Source organism: Gekko japonicus, unplaced genomic scaffold (assembly GCF_001447785.1).
Source record: "Gekko japonicus isolate JY-2015 unplaced genomic scaffold, Gekko_japonicus_V1.1 scaffold26, whole genome shotgun sequence".
NCBI lineage: Eukaryota > Metazoa > Chordata > Lepidosauria > Squamata > Gekkonidae > Gekko > Gekko japonicus.
In genome coordinates, this window is record NW_015174844.1 from 586,041 (window position 1) to 610,801 (window position 24,761).

The 24,761-nt window shown below is 42.6% G+C and overlaps 1 pseudogene; it reads right to left on the bottom strand.

Annotated features, from left to right (window-relative positions):
• Positions 1-17,162: 17,162 nt before the first annotated feature.
• LOC107121521 lies at positions 17,163-17,589 on the bottom strand (annotated as a pseudogene).
• Between the last annotated feature and the right edge of the window lie 7,172 nt (positions 17,590-24,761).

Genomic DNA, 24,761 nt, shown 5'->3' on the forward strand with positions numbered 1-24,761 from the left:
CTGTTCAAAAATGTTACCCTGTGTAGCTCCATGCATCAAAGGAGCGCTTGTACACACTGGGATCTGTTTCAACCCTGAGGCAATGAGACCAAAAGACCCTTCTCATAAATTCTAATTCAAAAGTTTTTAGTTATCAAGAGGAAGTTTCCAATTGCTCTCTCACATGTGGGAAAATATGTAAGCTACTGAGAGGACCTTTTGTCTGGGACTTTAATGGGGCAATTTGCAAAGGGGGAGTGCAAAAGTTCTCATGTGCAGTGTGTAGAGACAGTAAGCAGGCACATACTTGGTATTTAATGAAGTTCCATGAATCATTAGCCATACAATAACCATTGGGTTCTATAAATCACCTGCAATGATATTTTAGGCCAATAAGTTGAACAGCACAGTGGCAAAGTGGAACACCTAAAGAGACATGAGGGGTGGGGGAAGAAGGAAAAGATAAAAGGAGGCCCATACCTTGCATTCGCCTTTAGCTGCCCCGGCAATCTGGAAATTAAGTCCTGTTGTTTTAACTTGCTTGCTGTACAGAAAAGCAAGGCAATAAAACACAAATGGTATAAAATGCTGCCCCCTTTACCAAGTACTGAGGCTACATAGTTCAAAACCTCCTGCTTCAGAAAAGACCTCCTAATTTTGCTAGTGTAACTCTGGGGAGAAGAAATATCTTGCAGGCTTTATTTAAATATGGAAGTTGAAAGTTTATTTTGAATAGCATTATATTACTTTTCTGTTAGACACAGAGCTGATGTGCCTAAAGGAAGCAGCTCTACCCTGGCAGGTTCATCACTGCCACAAATCTCATCACTGCCACAAACTCAGTAGGTAGCCTCAAGACCAACTATTCTCACTCTGTGTAAGTCTTCTACCTGTAATGTGGGGTTAGTAATATACTGAATTACTTTACAGGGCTGTTGTTATAACTCTGAAAATAGGTGCAAAGCAGTACTCAAAAGCTGTTACCATATATCTTTAGAACCACTACATTAATTGAAGGCCAACTCATAAAATAAAGAATTAGGGCTGCGGTCACACACACTAAATAATCCACATTCAATCCACTTTCAATGCACTTTCCAACTGGATTTTTACTGTGTGAACTGGCAAAATCCCATTCAAAAGTGCACTGAAAGTGGATTGAAAGTGGATTATTTAGTGTGTGTGACCGCAGCCTAGGTTAATCTGATTTTCTATTGCTATGTTCTTGCCTGAAAGAGCTACCTCTTAAAAACGAAGCACTAAAGTAATACTAAAATGATAAAATAAGATGAGAGCCACAATATTCAATGAAGTTTGAGGAGTCAAACTCATCGGGTGGCCTTGGATGTCATTTTATCCCAGCCAGGTTCCGGCACGATCAGTAACGCGGAAAAACAACTGAGTGACATCCAGGGGTCATTTCGTAGAAAAAGAGGTGCAGGAGCTCATTAGCATAACATATTTGCATATGCCACACCCCCTGGCATCACTGGAAGTGTGTCAGAAGGCAACACCCACCGCTCAGGCTCCACTGGACTGTTTTGGATTGCTAGCTATTGGGGGGGGGGAACGTGCAGATCTGTCCTCGCAGAGGAGGGAGAGCTTGTACCGGAATAAAACTTGGTCTTAAAGGTGCCACTGGACTGTTTTGTACTGGGGGGCCAGGGGGAGCTCTGCAACTTACCTGGCTGCTTCTTGCTCTGACTGAGGGCTGCTGGGAGCAGGTGGTGGGGCTTGTTGCATGTGCCCGCCCCCTGGGCTCTTTACTGCTGGAGCTCCGCTCCTGTGCTCTCCTGCAGGAAATGACCCCTGGTGACATCGCTGGGTTATTCTGAAGATGAGTAAGATCACTCTTCAAATGTGATTTATACAATTAGAAATGTTAAACAAAGAGTTAGCAATAGTGTTTCCACAGTTCAGTAGTGAAATACAAGGCGATCATTCAATGATCTGGCAGTTTTTAAAACCATCCCTTTTTCACAAACAAGGTAACAAGCTATGTCATAAGACTCATTGTACTAAGCTAATATTTGAGTTAGAAAACAGACATACCCATGGAATTCAGTTAGGAAAGAGATAATAAATGTAACTAAGCTTTCAGAATAGCTGAGAATCTCTGTCTACAGCCAAAATCCATTCAGGCTTATTACAACCCCCCTTTGGCCTGTCCAACATGTGACCCTAGAACTGCTCTGAATTATTCCATTAGCAAGTAGCCCAAAAGTGTTTCTTGTTTGCTGAGCATAGCTGGATTGGAATTCCTGCCACCCCCACCCCCTAAAAATGATGTAAGGTCTGGATGGCTAAGCTTGCGGCTACCTACAAATTCTGAGCTAAAACTTAATGAAAAATAATTTCTCCTATCCAGTAGCCTTACATGCCTCATGTTTGAGAGGTACTTCTACCACTAGTGTAAAGAAGGCATTTATTTAAATTGAGCACACAATCTAGTGAAGATTCAGGAAGATCTGATCACAGCATTTTGCAGCATATTTGGATGACTTCTTCTTCTAGCTTGCCAAAGAAACAAACATGCACTGAGTAATGAACATGAAATACCCAGGCACATGACATATCAATGTAATGTACAAGGAAGAATAAGTATTTCCTTTCAATTTTGTTGTGTTCTTGATTCCATGTTTTTAATTATGAGTATTTTATTAATGTGCATTAAAAACTGGTTTGCTTTTAAATCTGCAATTTTGCTTCTTAATCATGTGCATTTTTAATTGGTCTCTTATATTTTGCATCCTTTAAACCTGGTGTTGCTATGTTAGCTACACTGGAGATAAGACAAGATATAAAGGTTTAAAACTAACAAACAAACGAACAAATAAATCTAGATGCTGGAGCAGGAATCTTGCAGTCTATCAAACTGTTGCTCAGCTTCAGATAGTATTCTAGTACAATCAGCAGGGATACTTTAAATGTACATTTGGTTTAGGCTTCATGTGCATACTTTATTGTCCAAAATAAGTTGTCATACAACTAAGGTAATGATGCTTTTCACTTAAGCCTTTAGAGATGACCTAGTTCAAATGATGCACCAATATGATGTCTTCAGTGAAGAATGCATTCATGCAGCATTCTAGACCAGGGGTGTCGAACTCATTTGTTATGAGGGCCAGATCTGACATAAATGAGGCCATGTGTGTCATAAAATGTAATGTCAGGTAGCAGAGATATAAACTTTATAAAGGACACAAACACAAAGGTTTTTTTTAACTTAAAATAAAAACATGCTTAAAACATTAGCACTTGCAATATTTTGTTTATTTAACAGTGGCTGATAACTGACACCTCTTGCTCTGAATTATTACATCAAAATGTCTGTGCTGTTGCAATCTTGAGTATGCTGTTCAGGTGTATATCTGTAAGCTGCAAACCTACAATGATGTAGCAGCAGCAAAACTGGAAGAAGAAGCAGAAGACAGCCAGTTCCACTGCGGGCCTGATAGAAACCCTCCGGGGGCCTGATCCAGCCCCCGGTCCGCATGTTTGACACCCCTGTTCTGGAGAATGAAGCAGCCTCTGTAGGGAACTTTGCATATGTGTGCATAAGAGCTCCAATGAAAGACATTCAATCTAATCAACTCCTTCTGTTTTCTTTTCCCGTATCCATCAAATGTATGTTTATCCTCAGATGACTCTGGATGCTCTGGAACATAGCCATTGATCCTAGTTTAAAAGTACACATGCACAGCTTCCAAGTGTGCACACCTAAAACTATCTAATTGCACTAATCAGCTTGTTGACAAGTAGAGGCAAAAGTAGAAATCCAGATAAATCCAGCTTCCTTCTCCTCCTTTCAAAGATGTGCATATTTGCTGCTTTTCATGGGGTCTTCACACTCATATCACTAAAGATTACTCAGGGAGAGAACTCACATGTGTATCATCCATTTGTGTACACTTGTCCATCCACATAGCAATAGGCACATGGGATATCAGTGTGTATATGGTCCCTATCTCAATCAGAGGGGCAGTTTTGTCTTAATATCAAAGGTTGAGATCCCATATTCCATTACATCCAAAATGTAATGAAAATTGTCCATCTTTTTAAAAAGAAACAATGATCATGAATGTTTGCCCAAGGTGTTGGAAGAATTCATCTGAAAGTGAAACTCTGCTCCAAAAACAGACTGCTACCTTTATGTCAGATTTGATGGGGATCATTCCCTTCGATGTGGTTCTTCCTACTGCAGAACAGCAATTAATCATTTATGTAAAGAGACCGTTCAAAGGGTTAATAAAGCAATCTTTAGCAAAAAGTTAATTTACCATTTGAAACAATAGAAACAGTAATGGAAAAATAATACTCTGTATGGTATTTGGGATTTAGATTACCTCTTTCATGAGCCATAAGGTAGCTATTAAGAATTTTAGTGGGCATTGGCATGTATGCCAGTTTAAACTATTATAGCTATGTATTTATATTATCATTTGTTTTACAACTTCTCAAATGGCACAACATAGTAGGCTATATGCGATTAAAACTAGTTAATGGTATCACATAATATCCTCCTTTCAGAATAGAGTTGGCAGCTCCAGGTTGGGAAACACCTGGAGATTTTGGCATGGAGTTTGAGGAGGGTGGGGTTTGTGAAGGGGAGGGACTACGATGGGATATAATGTGATAGAATCCACCTTCCAAAGCAGCCATTTTCTCCAGGTGAACTGCTGCCTGGAGATCAGTTGTAATAGCAGGAGATCTCTGGCCACCACCTGGAGTTTGGCAACCCTGTTTCAGAAAGAATCTGCCTCTGGCTATTACTACGTGGTCCGTGTACACATTTTTGCTCATCTTATGTCTTATGGAATGGTAAACACACTCCAACAATCACATGCCAGATAATGTTGAGGGTTCATCATGGTCTGAGTCTATAGAATATAAACTAATTTCTGATCTTATTTCAGGCCTTCACAACTTGTGGCCCACCAAATCAATGGAAGCCAGGAGTATCCTTTGTTATTTATTTTCATCCTTCCTCCCACCTGACAAGTGTACAACCAATATGATGCTGCAGTCACACACCCCAAATAATCCACTTTCAATCCACTTTCCATGCACTTTCCAACTGGATTTTGCCAGTTCACACAGTAAAATCCAGTTGGAAAGTGCACTGAAAGTGGATTGAAAGTGGATTATTTAGTATGTGTGTGACCGCAGCCTTAGTGGCTTACCCTGGGCCTTGAAGCCATGATAATGAAAACTCTTCATGGCCTGAAGAAAGGTTATATAATTTGATTCCAGACATGTTGATTATCATTGCTGCATTTTTATCTACAAGTTACTCCAGTGAAAAATACTGAATATTTCTGATTCTTTGGGATGAATAGATCAATGACCAACCCAATCCACACAAAAATTCCTGGCAATTTCCCACCAGGATAGAGGCCTGTCTGCACCCTAAAAGAAGATATTAAGCAATGCCTCAAACTGCTATTAATATCATTAAATTACCCTAAGCAAAGAGACATCTCAGAACCAGACAGGCTTGTGTTGATATTAAAAATTGACAATCTGCATTGAAAATAATGGAGCTTGACAGCTGGAGGATGAAAGGCTGCGCCAGAAGAAAAACATGGGCCACCACCCTTGACATTGGTGACCACCCCCTTCTTGACTGCTTCTTCCCACAGACCAGTTTTCTAAAGCTCTTTCCTCTTTACAAAAACATATCAGAACCGAAGAGTTTATCTGACCTGACCTTTACCCTTGTGCTGAACCCTCTTTCATGTTCATTCTTTTCACGAAAGCCACCGCATGTAATGCTTTGTCTTATTTGGCCCTCATTATGATTTTCCACATTAAAATTGTATGCTACAACTGATAATGCATTCATCAGAAAATGATTGTAACACATTAAATATGAGAGATCTTTAGTATCCTTCATCACTTCAGTGCAATGAGATGAGGATCTTTGGTTTGGAGAATCAACCTGGGGAGGGCAGTGTAATCTGTTCTCAAGTTTCAATTGCTGTGGAAAGGAAAGGAAATATATCACTCTACAGAAACAAGATTTCTGTTGTTTCATTATATTTATCATGTTTAATTTTACAGCAAGATACCAAGATTATTATTTAGGGGAAGATTTTCTTGAATAGTCTTGGTTATCCAAGTTCAATGCGGAAAGGATTACACCATACCAGTGATAACCCTATCTGATCTGCAAATAGTTTTGTCAAAAGCACTGAGTATTTTACTGCTCTTCCCTGTAACCCATTAAATGGCTTTCTGAATGAATAGCATTAATAAGGTAGTACTGTATATACAGCCATTTTTGCCTTAAGTATGTTGTAGATTAAAGCTAACTGCAGCCTATGCTGTTGTCACATTTCTATATGTTTTATTTACAAAATATATACTCTGCTTTTCTGCCATCATCAGGGCCACCAAGGCTGCTAACTGATTAAAAACACACATAATAAAAACACATCTTAAAAACCATTTAAACCAAGGGAATATAATTAAAACAATTAAAACAATTGACAACTAAAATACACATACAAAAAAGGTAAAAAAAACAATTCAAACATAGGGCATAAAGAAGGAATCTGGTGGAAGACAGCAACAGAAGGTGAAAAGCAAGTTTCTCTGGGGAGAGAGTTCTAGCGTTTTGGTGTCACAAGGGAGAAGGCCCTCTTGTGGGTTGCCATCCGCCTAATCTCATAATGCAGGGGTTCCCTCTGGGCATCTCTTGGTCCACCTGATGCACCAGTGTGCCCAAAGCTGTTTCAGTCCCGTAATCATGCCTGAAATAGGACCATCCGACCAAGCTACAGGACCATCTGACCAAACTGATTTAAATAGTTTGTGATTGCTATTATTGATTAATAATTGATTCTAAATTGATAGAAAAAATTAATTTCTTTCTGGCTTTTTAATTTAAATTATTGGCCAGATAATTTGATAACTATTGGCAATCAATTATGGGATTGAATTATGTGGTAGGATAGGTTGAGTACTTGTGGATTTAGCAGGACTGGAAGTTGTAGCCCACTACTGGTGCTTTACCATCAGCTCTACGTGTTGGTCTGAGGCGTGCAGAGACCACTAGGTGTGGTGATGATTGGACAAGGGATTCCAGTGCTCCTGAGGAGGGGGAGGTGTAGCGGTGGGACTAGGCAGGGAGTTAAGGGTAGGGGGCAGAGAAACAGAATAGCTCAGCCCCCTTCCAGCCTGCATCTCACCCTGAAGGATGTTGGCAATGGGGCTAGGATGAAGAACCCTCCTCCAACATTGGTGTTGTGTAACACTAGGTCTATAAACAATAAGACCATGGTCCTTCAGGACTTTCTGCAAGAGCAGAATGTAGACCTAGCGTGCATGACCGAGACCTGGGTGCGCGAAGGGGAGACCGTAGCCCCCCTTGGTTTTTGGTCCTTCACCAATCGTGGACTATGGGGCACGGGGAGGAGTTTTCGGTCCTTCACCAATCATTGACTACGGGGCAGGGGGGAGGAGTGGCTCTATTCATTTGGGAGGCTTACTCCTTCAGGGCGCCTCTGTTGCTGAAGATCACTGGCATTGAATGTGCCAGCCTGGTATGGGAGGCCAGGGAGGGTTTTGCGATTTGGCTGGTGTACCAACCACCTAATGCACCGGCCAATAGCCTGCCGTACCCGATGGAGGCCGTATTAGGCTGGGCAGTCCTGGGTGATCTCAATGCGACCTCCACTCAAGCAATGGACCTTGTGTCATCCATGGCAGCACTGGGACTCTCCCAATATGTAGCAACCCCCACTCATCGGGCCGGACACATGCTCAATTTGATCTTCGCAGTGGGGGTAACAGTGGACCTGATTACTGCTTTGGCAGTTCCATGGTCAGGCCACCATGCCCTGAGTGCCCATCTGAATGTTTCACCCTGATCCTGTTTAGGTGGCAAGTGTATTTTAGCTCACCTGCGGAACCAAATGCAACTAGTGCGGCTCCATATGGCTCTGTGGGATCTGATGCCCCCAGGCAGCTCATTAGATGAGCTTGTAGGGGACTGGCATAGCCGACTCTCCACAGCCATTGACGAGATCACTCTTCAGTGCCCTCTGCGCCCTCGCTCTAGGCTGTTTGAGAAAGAAGGCCTGTAATGGTGGCTTCTTGCAAATCAATGTAGACAGTTCAGTTGTGAAAGCTATGCATAGGTGTCTCTCTAAAAATCTCAAAAGCAGTAAAGAGTTGGGGCTCTTTTTCCTCATATGCCATGACCTGGCATGTGTATTTTGTACTCAGGTATTCACACCCTCATGAAAATACTGTGAGAGAAGCTGCACCAAGGAAATGAATTGGGTTAGTTTGGAGACAAGATTAGCTGGGATAATTTTTTCCTGGTGATCACAAAGGTGCTGAGGGGAAATAACTTTAATTCTCTTTCTGTATCCCAGGGAACAAGAAAACATTTTACATCCACTAGAACAGCCAGGAATTTAGAAAGACTTTGTGGCATAATGAAAAGTGAGTGAAGCTAAAAGGACAGTGTGAGCAATTGTACTGCTAATAAATGAAGTTGCACAAGTGAGGCCCAAGCTCAGGGGAAGGAAACCAAGTGAGCAGTTGAGGACGATATGTTAGCAGTTTTCATGCCGCTTTATTTCTGACCATCCTATCCTGTTCTTAAACAGGACTTGAAACAATCACATCGCAAATGTTTAGGTTTTTAAAAATTCTTTATTTTATCTGAACCAGAAACTAGAATTTTATCCTCTTATCAGGAGTTTCACAAGAGTTTTGTGGCTAGTATGTTGCTGGTGAATGGTGACAGACCGAAAAACAATCACTGGACCAAAAGCAACTTTCTTGGCATGCCCAAAGAGCAACCCAGGAGATCTAAGCAATCAGTTGGTGTCTTACCATCTTACACAGCCTACAAAGAACAGTCTTTTAAAGATTAATATTGTGGTCTCTCTCATGTTGTGGGCAAGACTAGCGCCCCCCCCCCCCCGCTTTCCAGTTGCTGCCACCACTTTGGGTAGAATCTAGCTCCCTTCTCTCTAGCGTGGTTGTCCAAAGCCAAGCTCCCAGGAGTATCAGTAGCATACCAAGGATCTAAACAGGTGAGTAAAAAATTGTACAGACTCTCTCCTGTTAAACATTATTTCTACGAGGCACAAATTCAAAAAACTGCAAGGGCAGAATCTAGGTGCACTAATAAAAAGACAGAATCTAACTAAAGTAGTACAATCTAGGTTGCATCTAATCAGGGTAGATACAGGATGCCCACACCTTGCATCTCCCTTTTATGTCATTCTCCTCTATCATCCTTCATGGAAAACACACACTTCCCTGAGTTCCCAACTAAGAAGGAAGCCCCAACCAAAAGAACAGTTCCTTTTTTCAGACCTCAGCCCCACGTGTGCCCAGAAATCTTCAGCCAATCTGGGTGCTAATCTGTGGGCTTCCAGCCCACCAAACCTGCACTCTCCAATGAAGAAGAGGAGGAGGAGGAGGAGATTGGATTTATACCCCACCCTTCACTCAGAGTTTCAGAGCGGTTTACAAACTCCTTTCCCTTCCCCTCCCCACAACGGACACCCAGTGAGGTAGGTGGGGCTGAGAGAGCTCTGACAGAAACTGCTCTTTCAAGAACAGCTCTGACAGAACTATGACTTGCCCAAGGTCATCCAGCAGCTGCAAGTGGAGGAGTGGGGAATCAAACCCGGTTCTCCCAGATTAGAATCTGTGCACTCAACCACTACACCAAACTGGCTCTCAAGAGGTGTTAATACACTAAAGGGCTAGCATGTTATCTCTCCCAGCTGGAAAGGATTTCCTTTTGTAGCAAAGAGCATCTTTCCCCCTAGCCATGAAGACACCTGGACCTTGTTCCACCACTATAATTGTCAAGGCATTGCCTGTTCCCTCACCTTCTGCCTCTCATCTCACCATAATTAACTTATATAGGTATAGCTGCATTCCACTGATTTTTCACTTCGTTTTCTGATATACCCTTTAGCACTAGATTCTTTATTATGGCCCTCTTATTTACTTTTAATATTTTCACAATGACATGTTTTGTGTAGGGGGGAAAAATCATGCATGCACAGAATTCCAGCAACCATTGCAGATAGCTGAAAATCTTTAAATCACGCTGTAAATCAGTATCATGTATTAAAAGCCTCATTGGTTTCCTGCCTGTCATAATTGGTTTCCTGTCATATTTTTAGTGATATCAATTTGAAGTGTGCTAAAAAGCAGGATTATTATAAATAACAATAAGCATAATAATGCAAAAGGAGCATGAGTGGTGCACATGTCATCATGTGCAACATGTATCACCTTGGAAATATGAAAACTAAATCTCCAAAGCTGCTTTTTCACCACCCGTGGTGTTCAGAAATCAACAGCTTGTGTGTATGTTTAACTTCATTGCATGCTGTTAACACTTCAGCCAGCTTCTTGTGGAAACTGTGATTCAATCCTCTCAACAACGTAAGAAAAACAAATGGTGTTGCTTTCAATTTACTTTCCAGATCCTGAAGATCTAAAGATGATACTGAGGCCTTTCTAAAGAGTTGGTGGTCTTTACAAGTGTTGATGCTGATAATGAGTGTTGGTTGGTTTAGACACAATGTGAAACTGTGGTTTATTTAAACTAACTGTTAAATACTGGGTTCAAAAGCATTGCAGTGAACAGCTCTACTTTACTAAGTGATTTCACGAACAAGACTAAAACACCAGGGCAACAGCCCTGTTTAAATAGTGTGCAAAACCCACACCCAAACACACCCAACGCCCAATGCCCAAGGTACTTTTCTCCCTTTCTCACAATACAAGAACTCACGGGCACTCAATGAAATTGCTGAGCGGTCAGGTTAGAACAGAGAAAAGGAAGTACTTCTTCACCCAAAGAGTGATTAATTTGCCCTATTTGGTGTCCAATTTGCCCTATTTGGGCAAATTGATTGAGAGGGCGGTGGCAACTCAGAGCTTTCTGGATGACGCTTCTGTCCTTGATCCATTCCAGTCTGGCTTTCGCCCAGGTCAAAGGACGGAGACAGTGCTGGTTGCCCTTACTGATGACCTTTGGAGACATCTGGATCGAGGCGGTGTGGCAGCACTGTTGTTGTTAGATCTGTCGGGCGTGTTTGAAACGGTCGACCACCAGTTGCTGACCCACCGTTTTGCCGACGTGGGGATACAGGGGCTCGCTCTTCAATGGCTTGCCTCTTTTCTCCAAGTTCGGGGACAGAGGGTGGTGATAGGGGAACAGCAGTCCCGGAGGCACCCACTTGAATGTGGTGTGCCTCAGGGGGCAGTGCTTTCCCTGATGTTGTTTAACAACTACATGCGCCCCCTCGCCCAGATTGCCAGGAGGTTTGGGCTGGGTTGCCATCAATATGCTGATGACACCCAGCTCTATCTGATGTTGGGCAGCCAGTCGGGCTCTGACCCAGAAGATCTGAACCGGGCATTACAGGCCATGGCTGGGTGCCTCAGGCTGAGCCAGCTGAAATTAAACCCAGTGAAGACGGAGGTCCTGTGCCTGAGTCGGAGCGGACCGGGGTTGGGGCTCACTCTCCCAACCTTCGATGGGGCACTGTTGGTGCCAGCATCGGAGGTTAGGGGTTTGGGAGTGCTCCTGGATCCCTCCTTAACTATGGAGGCCCAGGTGGCAGCCACTGCCAGATCAGCATTTTATCATCTTAGGCTGATTTGGCAGTTGGTTCCCTTCCTCGGCCACGATGACCTGGCTACAGTGATCCATGCGACGGTCACCTTGAGGTTAGACTACTGTAACACTCTCTACATGGGGCTGCCTTTGGGGCAGATCCGGAAGCTGCAGCTAGTGCAGAATGCAGTGGCCAGGCTGATGATGGGTCTCCTCAAGTGGGAGCGCATACAGCCTGGGCTGAAAGCGCTGCACTGGCTGCCAATAGCATACCGAATCTGTTTCAAAGTGCTGGTTCTTACCTATAAAGCCCTATATGGCCAGGGTCCGACTTACCTGAGGGACCACCTTTCCCCACATATACCCCCAAGAGCACTTCGGTCAGGGGCACAACATCGCCTGGTGCTTCCAGGCCCCCGGGAGGCAAGACTTGCCATAACTAGGGCCAGGTCCTTTTCGGTGGTGGCCCCTACCTGGTGGAACGAGGTCCCAGAGGAGATCAGGGCCCTGTGGGACCTTATGCAGTTCCGCAGGGCCTGTAAGATGGAGCTCTTCCACCAGGCTTTCACATAGGGGCCGCCACTATCACCGCCACCAATGATGTGGATAACATCGGGGTTAAGGATAGCCCGGGAAGATCTACCACAATTTTTGTGTGACTGATACCACCGGACTTACTTGCTTGGGATCGGCTATAAGATAAAATCATCTCCAGAGAACTGACTGTTTACCATCATGGCATACATGCAGGGACCATCTTGTTTTAATTGAGTATTATTGTTGTTGTGATTAATTGTTATTAATGTTTTTTATTGCTTTTACTTTGTTTTATATGGGCTTTGCCCCTTGTAAGCCGCCCTGAGCTCATTTTGCAGGGAGGGCGGGGTAAAAATCCCAATAAATAAAATAAATAAATTAACACATGGAATTCACTGCCACAGGAGGTAATGGCGGCTATGAGCATGGACGGCTTCAAGAGGGAATTGGATAAGCATATGGAGCAGAGGTCCATCAGTGGTTATTAGCCACAAAGTATAGATAAGGACTCTGGGGCAAGTGATGCTCTATATTCTTGGTGCTTGGGGGGTCAACAGTGGGAGGGCTTCTAGTGTCCTGGACCCACTGCTGGACCTCCTGATGGCACCTGGTATTTTTGGCCATTGTGTGACAGAGTGTTGGACTGGATGGGCTATTGGCCTAATCCAACATTGGCTTCTCTTATGTTCTTATATTATTTATTTTATTATTTTGATTTATACCCTGCCCTCCCTGCAAGCAGGCTCAGGGCGGCTTACAGTAATTGGTACTCTGTACCATAAAAACCATGTACAAAATTTAAACAACTTACAACAACAACATTAAGCATTAAAAACAGTCCAACAATTAACAATTAAAGTGCTAGTGATGGTACTCTTTGATGATAATCATTGAATGATTCAGATGGCATACTAACAATTTTATCGGCATCAATGATCTTCAGCTTGGTGCGATAATATAATGCAAACCCTCACCGGGACCAGAGCCAACCCAAAACCATGGATGTTGTTGGTGGTGGTGGTGGAGGAGAGGCGGCTCCTAATTGAAAGCCTGGTGGAAGAGCTCCGTTTTGCAGACCCTGCGGAATGTTATGTTCAGTTGCGTAGTTAAGCGCCTGCCCATGAGAAGCTCAGCAGGGCTGCAGCCCGTGGTTACACTTGGGGTCACCCGGTGGCAAAAAAGGAATGGCTGATCCGCCTGAGGGACTCCTTTGTGGTCTGTACCATTCTCGCTGCTTCCCCGTTGGTGGCCAGGTGAAAGGGTGTGGAGTGGATGTGCCGTAAGGTAGTGGCCCAAGAACTCCTGGAACTCCCCCAAAGTGAAGGCAGTTCCATTGTTCATCACGACCGCGTCGGGTAGGCCGTGCGTGCTGCGGATCCATCTGAGGGCCTGGATTGCCACTTTGGAGGAGGTGGAGGCAACAGGCACAACCTCCAGCCATTTGGCGTAAGAGTCCACCAAAATAAAGAATATTTGTCCTTGGAAGGGGCTGGCAAAGACCAAATGCACCCGGGACCAAGGGTTGCAGATGGATTCCCAATGCTGCATGGGAGCACGGTGTGGTTCCAGCCGGGTCTCTTGGCAGGCCTGGCAGCACTGGACCCAGGCCTCTATTTTGCTGTCCATTCCCAGCCACCACACATAGATCTGGGTGAGTGCCTTTATCCACACTATCCCAGGGTGTGTCTCATGCAGGTCTGACAAGACTTGCTGGTGCAGGGGAGCAGGAACCACTACCCAACTCCCCCACAGTAAGCACCCTTTGTGAGCTGAGAGCTCGTCCCGGCGATATGAGAAGGCTGTAAAGTCCAGGCTCACCCAGCTGGTGAGACAGCCCCTCCCCACCCAGTCCAGAATGCAGGAGAGGACCCAGTCCTTCACAGTGTGGCAGGAAATGTCCATGGCATGAAGAGAGCTGTTGGGGAGTTCCTCCATGAGCAAGATCTGGTGCGCAGGAGCTGGGTCCAGATTGATGGAGCAGAGCGGCAAGCAGCTCAGAGTGTCAGCATGTCCCGTCGCCCTCCCAGGACAGTGGTGGAGGGAGTACTGGTACCCCGCAAGGAAAATGGACCAATGAAGTACCTAAGCTGAGAGCATCTGTGGGGTTTGGCAATCTGGGGCAAGAAGTCCCAGCAGAGGCTTGTGGTCTGTCACAATGGTGAATGGCTGCCCATAGAGGTAGTCATGGAATATCTTGACCCCTGCAACGATGGCCAGCACCTCCTTATCAATTTGCGCATAGTTACACTTGGCCGAAGAAGAAGGTGTGGGAGTAATATGCCATGGGGACTTCCCTGCCATCTGGCAGCTGGTGGCTAAGAATGGCACCAACCCCATACAGAGAAGCATCACAAGCAAGCACAACAGGCAGATTTTCATCAAAATGGGCCAGGACAGTGTTGGAGGTGAGCTGCTTCTTCATGGCCCAGAACGCAGCTGCTTGTTGTCAGCCCCAGACCCATGGGGCCTTCTTGTCAAGGAGGTGGTGAAGCGGCTCTCCCAGTGCAGCTTTATGAGGCAAGAAGGAATGATAAAAGTTCAGTAGCCCCAAGAAAACCTGTAGCTCTTACCTGGAAGTGAGTGCGGGGGCGTTGATGATGGTGCGAACCTTTTCTGGGGCCGTATGGATGCCGTTGGCATCTACGGAGAACCCCAGGAATTCAACGTGTGGAACACACTGGAGCCACTTCTCCTGCTTCACCTCCAGGCCAGCCGACTGGAACTGCTACAGGATGGTGTGCAACTTGCAGATGAATTCCTCCTCTGTGGGGGCAGCGACCAGAATGTCATCGAAGAAGAGCTGGACCCCAGGGATTCTTTTAAGGAGTGAGTCCATGAGATTTTAGAAAATCCCCAGGGCCACGCTGACGCCAAATTGTAGTCGTTGCATCCTGAACGAATGCCTGTGCATGACTATGGTTTGGGCTTCTGCTGTCACATCATCCACTGGGAGGTGCTGGTAGGCCTGGGCCAAGTCCAACTTCCCAAAAATCTTGGCACCCACCAAGGAGGCAAAGACGTGGCTGACTACCGGGCCTGGGTTGGCGTGGTCCTGCAGCGCCTTATTAATGGTACATCTATAGTCCGCACAGATGTGGATGTCCCTGTTGGGCTTAACAGGTGTAACAATTAGGGTTTCCCAGAGGGCATGCAAAACTGGTTCCAAAACTCCTTGGTCCACCAAACGATCAAGCTCCTCGTCAATTTTTGGCTTCGATGTGAATGGGATGCGCCTGGCCTTCAGCCTTATGGGCCGAACTTCTGGGTTGAGCTGGAGGGAAATGGGGGTCCAGTGTAGCGACTGAGCGTCCCATCAAATACAGCTGGGAATTCTCACACAGCTGAAAGTCTTCTCGGGCAATTTTCAGTATCTCTGTGACCTGGAACTCCAAGCACTCAAACCATGCTAATCCTAGTAAACTCATGTGATGGTCCCCTACTACCAGCAAGTCCAAGAGTTCTTCAAAATTCTGGTACTGCACCCGAAATTTTCCATTGTGCAAGGGGCTCCCTTGATTAGAACAGTCACTTTAATTTTATTGGGGATTTCCTGGGGCAAGTGCAGTACCTGGTGTGGCTGGACGGCGGTGGTGTGCAGTTCTATGGCATGTGCAGACTCCCAATGGGCAGACCTTTGCCTCTGGGATCCCTTGGAATGGCAGGCACAGGCAATATGGCCAACCTTTCTGCAGCTCTGAAACGAGGCATCTCAGAAACGGCAGGATTTCCGCCCATGAAGCTCCCCACAGCTGGTGTATGGTGTCGAGGTGGTGGATTCACTGGCACAAGCTGTGGTGGGTGTGCTAGTGCCGTGGTGGGTGGCATGCTGGAGGGCCATAACATAGGCCGTGATCAACTCACTCGTTGCCTGGCTCCTCATGTAGAATGCATGGTGGGCTGCAATGATGGATGGCATTGGCATGAAGTTCTCCTGCAGCCGGGTTATAATCGTCTGGTATGGGGTGTTTCGTAGCTTCACCAGCACTAGTAGCGAGTGAGTGATCTTGAATGTTGAGCGGCCGCAGACCCGAAAGAAGGTGGCACACTTCTTCACATCTTCGTCAACCTTGGAGGATTTGGGGAAGAACTCAAAGTGAGAAATGTAGGAATTCCAGTTCTCAGCAGTGGCGTTGAATGCATCAAAGTGTTCTGGAGCAGCAGCCATGGTCCTGGTTGCGGTGCAATGTGATGCACATGGTACTGGAGCTCGCTGTGTGGTGCGGTGCAGATGGGCTCTAGGCTCACTCAACAGAATTCCACCTTCATCACCAGTGTTAAATACTGGATTCAAGACACATTGCAGTGAACAGCTCTACTTTATTAAGTGATTTCAGGAACAAGACTAAAATACCAGGGCAACAGCCCTGTTTAAATAGCATGCAAAACCCACAACCAAACACACCCAATCCCAATGATAGGCTATTTACATAACATTAGTTTTTCATTGGTCACTTCCAGAGTCCTGGTGGGCTATGTTTCTAGAGCTTCAAGCTCAGCCAGTCTCTGGTAGATAGTCCTGGAATGTTCCAGACCTAATACATAACACTAACTATTGCTAGTGGATTATCCCAGTCCATGACATTGCACTGAGTTTCTGAAACCAGGAACTGAAGCCAGGATATAAAGCTGCCTTACTAATCAGTGCCACAGTCAGTGTTGATGATTCCCCTGCCCTGTCCCATCTCATGTGGTAGTCTAGGTGTTGTCTCTGTTAACTAGCTGCAGTCGGAACATATGCAGGATGCACCAGGACTGTGAGAAACAGGATCCACTCAGCTGTATCTAGATTATGACCACGCACATAGACAATTCTCTGTCTCTGGTCCGTCTCAGGATGTCCTGAAAACATTTGTGGACAACTAGATTTGAGTCCAGTATCACCTTAGAGATCAACAAGATTTTCAGGGTCTGAGCTTTGGAGAGTCAGAGCTCCCTTTGTCAGACTGGTATCTGACAAAGGGAGGTTTGACTCTCTTTTTTTTTTTTTGACAGGGAAAACATCCATTTTTATTTTTTAAAAATACAACACAGACATGCCTACAGTGGTTCCAAGCTAAAACTTTTCTGGAAAAGCTTTCATTTCCTCCTTGATTCGGTTTTCTACAAGCAATATGAAGTTGCTGTCGGTATTTTTAATATTATAGCTGACAAAAATCTGTTTTTTAGTCTTGCTGGCTAATCTTTGGGCTAAAGAGTTTGAAGTGTTGTCAGAGGTATCACCAAGGAGTAACGTAGATGCTGGAATGGAGTCGCGGGGGGTGCACATGGCCACGGCTAAGTTGCTGAGCTGGGGGGCCTCCCCGGCCCACAGGAAGAGCGAGCCCTGCAGGCGCATGGCGTGGAAGTGCACCAGCTGCTCGGCCAGCCGCCCGCAAACCTGGTGCAGCGAGATCCGGTCTCCGCCGGCTGCCTCCACGGAGACCGAGCCCGGCGGGGAGGCGCCCCTCTCGTCCTCCATTGCCTTCAGTGGCCGCGGCAAGGGGAGCGGGAGGTTTGACTCTTGAAGCTTATACCTTAAAAATCTTGTTGGTCTCTGAAGTGCTACTGGATTCAAGCCTACAGCAGACCAACACAGCTACCCTCTGAAATTATATTCCTGGTCGAGCACTTTCTCTTGCAGAGCTGAAGCATGAGAGTTCCAAATCAGAACTGGGAGGTGTGGGGCCTCACTGTAATATAAGTAACATAACACAGATAGTGTCATTTAAGAGAAGAGAAGAATATTATTTTCTCTGGGCCCTTCTTTAGTATGTCATCACAAGAACAGAGTCTTAAAACCATTGCTTATGCACTCAGCCATGGTACTAACAGGAGCCCTTCATTGTTTAGTCTGAGGCACTTCTTAGACATTTGCTCTCCTCTCTTAAAGGCAGGTTTCTGTTAAAATAAATGAAGTTTGTAGCCCTTTCCTTTGTGGGGATAGCCTTTCCAATTCCTATACAAATCCAGGTTCTGTTGTCCTGTTAAGCTAGCCATGCAGAAAACTGTTTCCAGCCAAAGAATAGGACTAGCCAACGTATGAACTCTATACCTCAATGAGGTGTTAACATCAAAGCTGCCTTGGTCCATTTAAATGCTAACATTATTAGGCAAGGAAGTCTACGAAACAAGCACTCAGTGGGAGTCAAAGAAAGCGTTGTAAAAAGAGTTTTCTTTATGCTTATCACACTCCAATTCACTTAGGATGAGCTCTTGTTCTATGCCTTCCAGTTTCCTAATTAAGTCTTCTTTTGCTTTCTGCAGTGTTTAGATTGGAGTTTTTCCTTCCACCATTAGCGTTTTCATTCCCTTTCCTTTTTTTCTATCTCCTTTTCTCTGCTGTTAATTACGGTGATGGAGCTTAAATGCAACCCAATAGATGGATACCCAAGTCCTACAATTTTTTTTTGTGTAGGCTACCTGAGAAAGAATCAGTCCACATATTACAAAGATGCACCTGAAGTAGTCATCATACCAGTAAAAGAAACATGCATTATTGAACTGGGGCTATTTTCTCTACAAGTCATTTACACATAGTTCAGCTCACTGTTCCATTTTCTTTCCTTTTGTCTTTTTTGTTGTTCAGTCCAACTCTTCAGGACCCCATGGACCACATCATGCCAGGCCCTCCTGTCTTATGCCATCCTCTGGAGTTTGCTTAATTTCATGTTTGTTGCATTAATAACACTGTCTAACCATCTCATCCTTTGCTGTCCCCTTCTTCTTTTACCTTCATTCTTTCCCAGCATCAGGGTCTTCTCCAGTGAGTGCCCCCTTCTCATTTGGTGGCCAAAGTATTTGAGCTTCAACTTCAGTATCTGGCCTTCCAGGGAACAGTCAGGGTTGATTTCTTTTAGGATTGACTGATTTGATCTCCTTGCAGTCCAAGGGACTCTTGACAGTCTTCTCCAGCACCATAATTCAAAAGAAGCTATTCTTCGATGCTCGGCCTTCCTTATAGTCCAACTCTCGCAGCCATACATCACTACAGGGAATACCATTGCTTTGACCATACGGACTTTTGTTGGCAGGGTGATGTCTCTGCTTTTTATTATGCTGTCTAGGTTTGCCATCGCTTTCCTCCCAAGGAGCAGGTGTCTTTTAATTTCATGTCTGTAGTTACCATCTGCCGTGATCTTGGATCCCAGTCACTGTTTGCAGTGTGTTAGCCAGCAAGGAGCTTTTTGCCCTGTTTATGAACTATGTCTAATGTGTGCCAAGGGACTATGATGATTGGTGACCAGACTGAGATGCCAGATATGTACCAGCAAGAGCCTGAGAACATGGATCCCAAGTCACTCCATTTCAGAGATGTTCCTGTACACACACAAAGAGCCAGGCCAGCAGCCATTTGCTTTGGCTGTTCAAACAAAGAACTTACTTCACCTTCACCTGGCATGTTCTCCCCCCCAACAACTTCGTCAATGGATTAAGTTTTTCCTTAACAAAGGAATTAGCTCGGCAGCCCACCTACCCACCTGGAGAACCAGTTCTGCGGCCTCAAGACAAAAGAGGACAATCAATGCTAGCTGCTGACTCGATCATCATGCTAATCAGGTGTCTTTGGGCTACCAGCTATTATGTTCTTCAGTCTATTTATAGAATCTTGACCATGTATTTTCAAAAGTTGCTTCTGTTTGTCCTTTCAACATTGAAGTTAATTTATCCATTTCAGCAGTCTCAAGCATTTTATTTAAAATTTCTTCTCTTGATGGTACTTCATTTCTACTCCAGTACTTAGCATATGGTATTCTTGCTGTTGTTACTACATGTATTATAAGATAAGAATCTTGTTTTTTACAATTATCTGGTAAAATATTAAATAAGAACAATTCTGGTACATAAGGTATAGGACTATAACATTTTTGGTAATATTTCATGAATCCAAGACCAATATTTTTAAACTCTATCATATGTCCACCACATATGAAAAAAGGAGCCAACATTTTTTTGACATTTCCAACATTTGGTAGGTTAGGGCAGGGGTCTTGTTGTAGAAAAAGAGCTGCCGGAGCTCATTAGCATAACTCATTAGCATAACTTATTTGCATATGCCACGCCCCCTGACATCACCAGAAGTGACAGAAGGCCACACCCCCTGACATCACCGGAAGTGTGTCAGAAGGCCCGGCTACTTACCCTCCTGCTTCATCCTCATTCCCAAACGGAATGAGGATCAAAGCAGAGGGCGGGGTAAAGAAGGGGGTGGGGCTTCACCACGTGACCGCCCCGCCCCCTAGAGGTTCTCTTCCGGAGCTCCGTACCTGAGAGCTCCCCCCCGACTAGAGCCCTGGGTTAGGGTAAAACTTTGCTAGTTTATCTGGAGTAATATACCATCTATAAAACATTTTATATATTTTTCTTTATATGAAATTGCTGTAGTAATCTTTACATTTTTCCATACCCGTGATCATTGATTCAAATCAATACTATGACCCATATTTTGTGCCCATTTAACCATAGCATTTTTGACTACTTCATCTTGTGTCTTATTTTCTAACATTAATACATACAATTTCTATTATTTTTGTGTAAAAGCCTGTTAACTTATCCTTAACATATCTTGATTCTATTTGTACTCTGTCCCACCAGTTCCCACCAAGTTGTCGAATTCTGTTTTTTTGATATTTTCTGTTGGTTTTAATTCATTTTTATTGTCCAACAAATCTTCATCTTATCAATGTGTTTCTTTGGAATAGATTTGGATTTGTGAAGGCTTCATGGTGAAACCTATTTTGGTATCTTGGTATAGAAGAGTCTTTTAACTTCTTCTCATACCTTCATTAGGGAATTCCTAATAAGATGTTACTTAAAATATGTATGAGTATCCACTCTTCCATACCATATAAATGCCAACCTAATAGACGTTCATTACCTTCTAACGTTAGTAGTCTGGTATTTTCTAATATAATCCATATCAGTGATGCTGCTTTATAATACAACCACATCAGTGATGCTGCTTTATAATACAAAAGCCAATTTGGTAATGCAAAGCCAGCTCTTTCTTTTGCATCTTGCAAGGCTTTGAGTTTTATTCTTGGTTTCTTGTTTTGCCATATAAATTGTGTCATCAGTTCGTCAAGTTCTTTATAATATTTTTGATTTTGAAGAACTGGGATTATTTGAAATAAGAAGCTCTATCTTGGTAATATGTTCATTTTTATTGCAGCTATTCTTCCCATCAACGATATTTGTAAGTTTTTCCATTTTTCTAAATCATTCTTAATTTCTTTTATAAGTTCCATGTAGTTATCTTTCACCAAGGAACTACATCTATTTGTTATGTATATTCCTAAATATTTCACCTTCTTTTGAATTTTCAGGCCTGATAATTCTTGTAACTGTTGAGATTGACGTTTTGTCATATTTTAACTAACATTTTTGTTTTGTTATGATTCATTTTCAGAGCAGCCACCTGACCATAGCCTTACAAAGTCTTTATTAGTTGCATAATAGATTCCAGTGGATTCTCGAGAACAAACACCAAATCATCTGCAAAAGCTTGAAGCTTATATTCTTCTCCACTTATTTTAAGATCTTTAATTTGTGTATCCTCTCTAATCATATTGTTTAATAGTTCAAGAGCAAATATAAATGATAGTGGAGAAAGTGGACATCCTTGTCTTGTTCCTTTTTGTATCTCAATATTTTGTGATAAAACTCCATTAATAAGAAACTTTGCTTGTTGCTTGGTATAGATTGCTCTAACCATTGTGTGGAATTATTTACCACATTGTGAATTTAATAATAGCTCCAACATAAAATTCCACCTGACGTTGTCAAATGCTTTTCAGTGTCTAAAAAAAATTAAGGCCATCTGTTTCTCTGGATGGACTTCAAATTATTCTAAAACATTTAATATGGTTCTTACATTATTTCTAAGTTGTCTTTTTGGAAGAAAGCCTGCTTGGTCTTGGTGAATTGTTTTTACTGGTACTCTTTTCAGTCTTACAGTTAAGATAGAAGCATAGATTTTATAATCCACATTTAGCAATGAAATTGGCCTATAGTTTTTGATTTCTTTCTCATCAGTATTTTGTTTACGTATCAATGTTATCAAGGCTTCATTCCAAGTTTCTGGTATTTTACCTTCAGTTATTATGTTTTGTATTACATATTTTAAAAGTATTATCAGTTAATCCTCAAAAACATGGTAAGATTCTGCAGGAAGACCATCAGGACCTGGAGTTTTCCCCCTTTTTTGTTTTTCTCAACATTTCTGTCACTTCAGAAAAAGTTACTGGGTCATTTAAAATTTTCCTTTGTTCTTCAGTAATTTTTTTTACATTATATTTTTCCAAAAATTCTTTAATTTGTTCTTGTGTGGCTTCTCTCTTCCGATACAACTTCTCATTAAAAAATTCAATATTTTTTTTCAAATCTTGGGTATATTTTTTTCTTTTTCTTTGTCATCCTTCAGTATTTTTATATGCCTTTTCCCTTTTCTTTCCATATTCTATACACTATCTAGTTGGTTTATTAGCATTTTCAAAATAGTTTTGTTTTTCATACGTAATTTTTTTTGCTATTTCCTGTGTTAGCAGGCAATTCCTTTGATGTCATAGCAGCTTCAACTTCACTTTTGTTTGTTCAATTGAAGGATCTTGTTTCATCTTCCTGTTTTTTAATCTGCTCCTTAATTTGGAAAAAAAATCTTTCTTTTGTTTTCTAATATATACAAGTTCTCTGATTAAGCAGCCTTTGGCATAAGCCTTAAATGCATCCCATACAGTTCAAATGGATCTGGCTGGATATTTTGTTTAAGAAACATTTGGAATTCTTTTTTAGACTATGTTACAAATTTTTCTCTTTTTTTCCACATTTATTTTACATAGTTTCAGTTTATTTACAAACATTTCATTATCTCCGACTGCACAAATGTTTAGAGTCATTGTATCAAGATACATGTCTTATTACAACTAGTTACTCATTCCATTTTTATTTTTTCCTCACTCTATTCTTACATGCTTAATCCATTTATAAACCCTTAACCATCTTTTTTTCTGAATTTTTTAGTCTTTATCCTGTAGTATTAAACTCAAATTATCCATTTGCGCTAACTCAAGAAGCTTAGTTATTAGATCTTCTTTCGAGGGAGTTTTATCCGTTTTCCAATTTTTAGCCACTAGAATTCTCGCAGCTGTTATATATACTAGTAGATATACATCTTGCTTAACGTAATCCTTCGGCATTACATTCAATAGATAAATTTCAGGTTATAACGAGACATCTAAATTTAGTATTTCTAGAATAATATTATGTACCACTTTCCAGTATTTTTGCATTTTACCGCAACACCACATGTGGTATTTTTCATTTTTCAATAGGAAGGTATTTAGAGACCAGACTGTGATCTGCAAAAGTTGCTGGTAATATCTCCACTTCTATTAAGCCATTTATAATTATTGCTGATATCCAACACATGTCTATTCTTGACCATGACTTGTGCCTTGCTGAATAAAAAGTATAGTCATTTTTTCATGGATTTCTAACTTTCCAAGAGTCAACCGAGTTATGTTCTTCTGCCAATTGTAAGAATATGTTACGACGTTCATTGCCTTGTTTCTGTTTTCTGGTTGCTGTTTTTCTATTTGAAAGTTTATCAAATAAAGCATTGTAGTCTCCAATCAAATAAATTTCATCAAAAATTTGTTTTGAAATGATTTCTTGAAAAAGTTATTTAAAATTTCCTGATTTTGGTTGGGTGCATATATACTTACAATTAAAGTTGCTTTGCCTTGTCTTTCTATTTTAACTATCAAAATTCTACCATCTTCTGAATTATATAGAAGTTCAGAGTGTAAGTGTTCTTTCACATATCCAGCCCCACAGGAGACAGCCCACGGCATGCCTCCTGGGGGCCATGTTTGCCTCCTTGTGAGGAGGAATGAAGGAAGGGCTGCGGTGCAGCCTCAACTCCAAGAGTGGGAGCGGAGCCTATGCAGTCTTAAAGGCTGGCTCCGCTCTCCCCTCTCAGTTGCTCGCCTCGGGAGCACAATGTCACTACCCCTCTTTTCTTCTTTTCCTTATCTGAGGAAATAGACTTTTCCAAATTTCTTAATTTCCAAATATTTTTGATCTACATGTTTATATGAGTCTCTTGAAGGCATATGACATCTAATTGCCTTTTTTCCATTTTTGGAATATCTGCCTTCTTTTTTGGGGTGCATTTAGTCCGTTTACATTTATTGAGATTATCTTTATTTTCCTTCTATCCATGCTGTGATTTTGTTTTAGTATCATCTTTACTCTTCTTTTGAAGTCTTGTAACTATTTGAAATGCTGTAATCTTAACTGCTTTTCTGGTTGTTGAAGTTTTTCTAGTTGTCCCTGTTGCTCCTTGGTCATCTTCTTCTGTAGTCTCTGATTTCTCTTCCATTTTCAAGTCTTCTCCATGGGTTTTAATGAAGTCTTCTACCTTGAAGATAGAGTTAATTCTGTATCTTTTCCCCTTGTAGGTAAAGAGTACACATTCTGGAAGTAGCCATCTATATGGGATTTCATTTCTTCTCAAGATATTTGTAAGATCCATATATTCTTTTCTTTTCTCTCTGACTCTCCAAGGGATTTCTTTTAAGATTTTTATTTCAGTATCTTCTGTTTGTAAAGATGTTTCACTTGCTGCCTTGAGAATTTCATCTCTTGTTGTTCTTGGCAG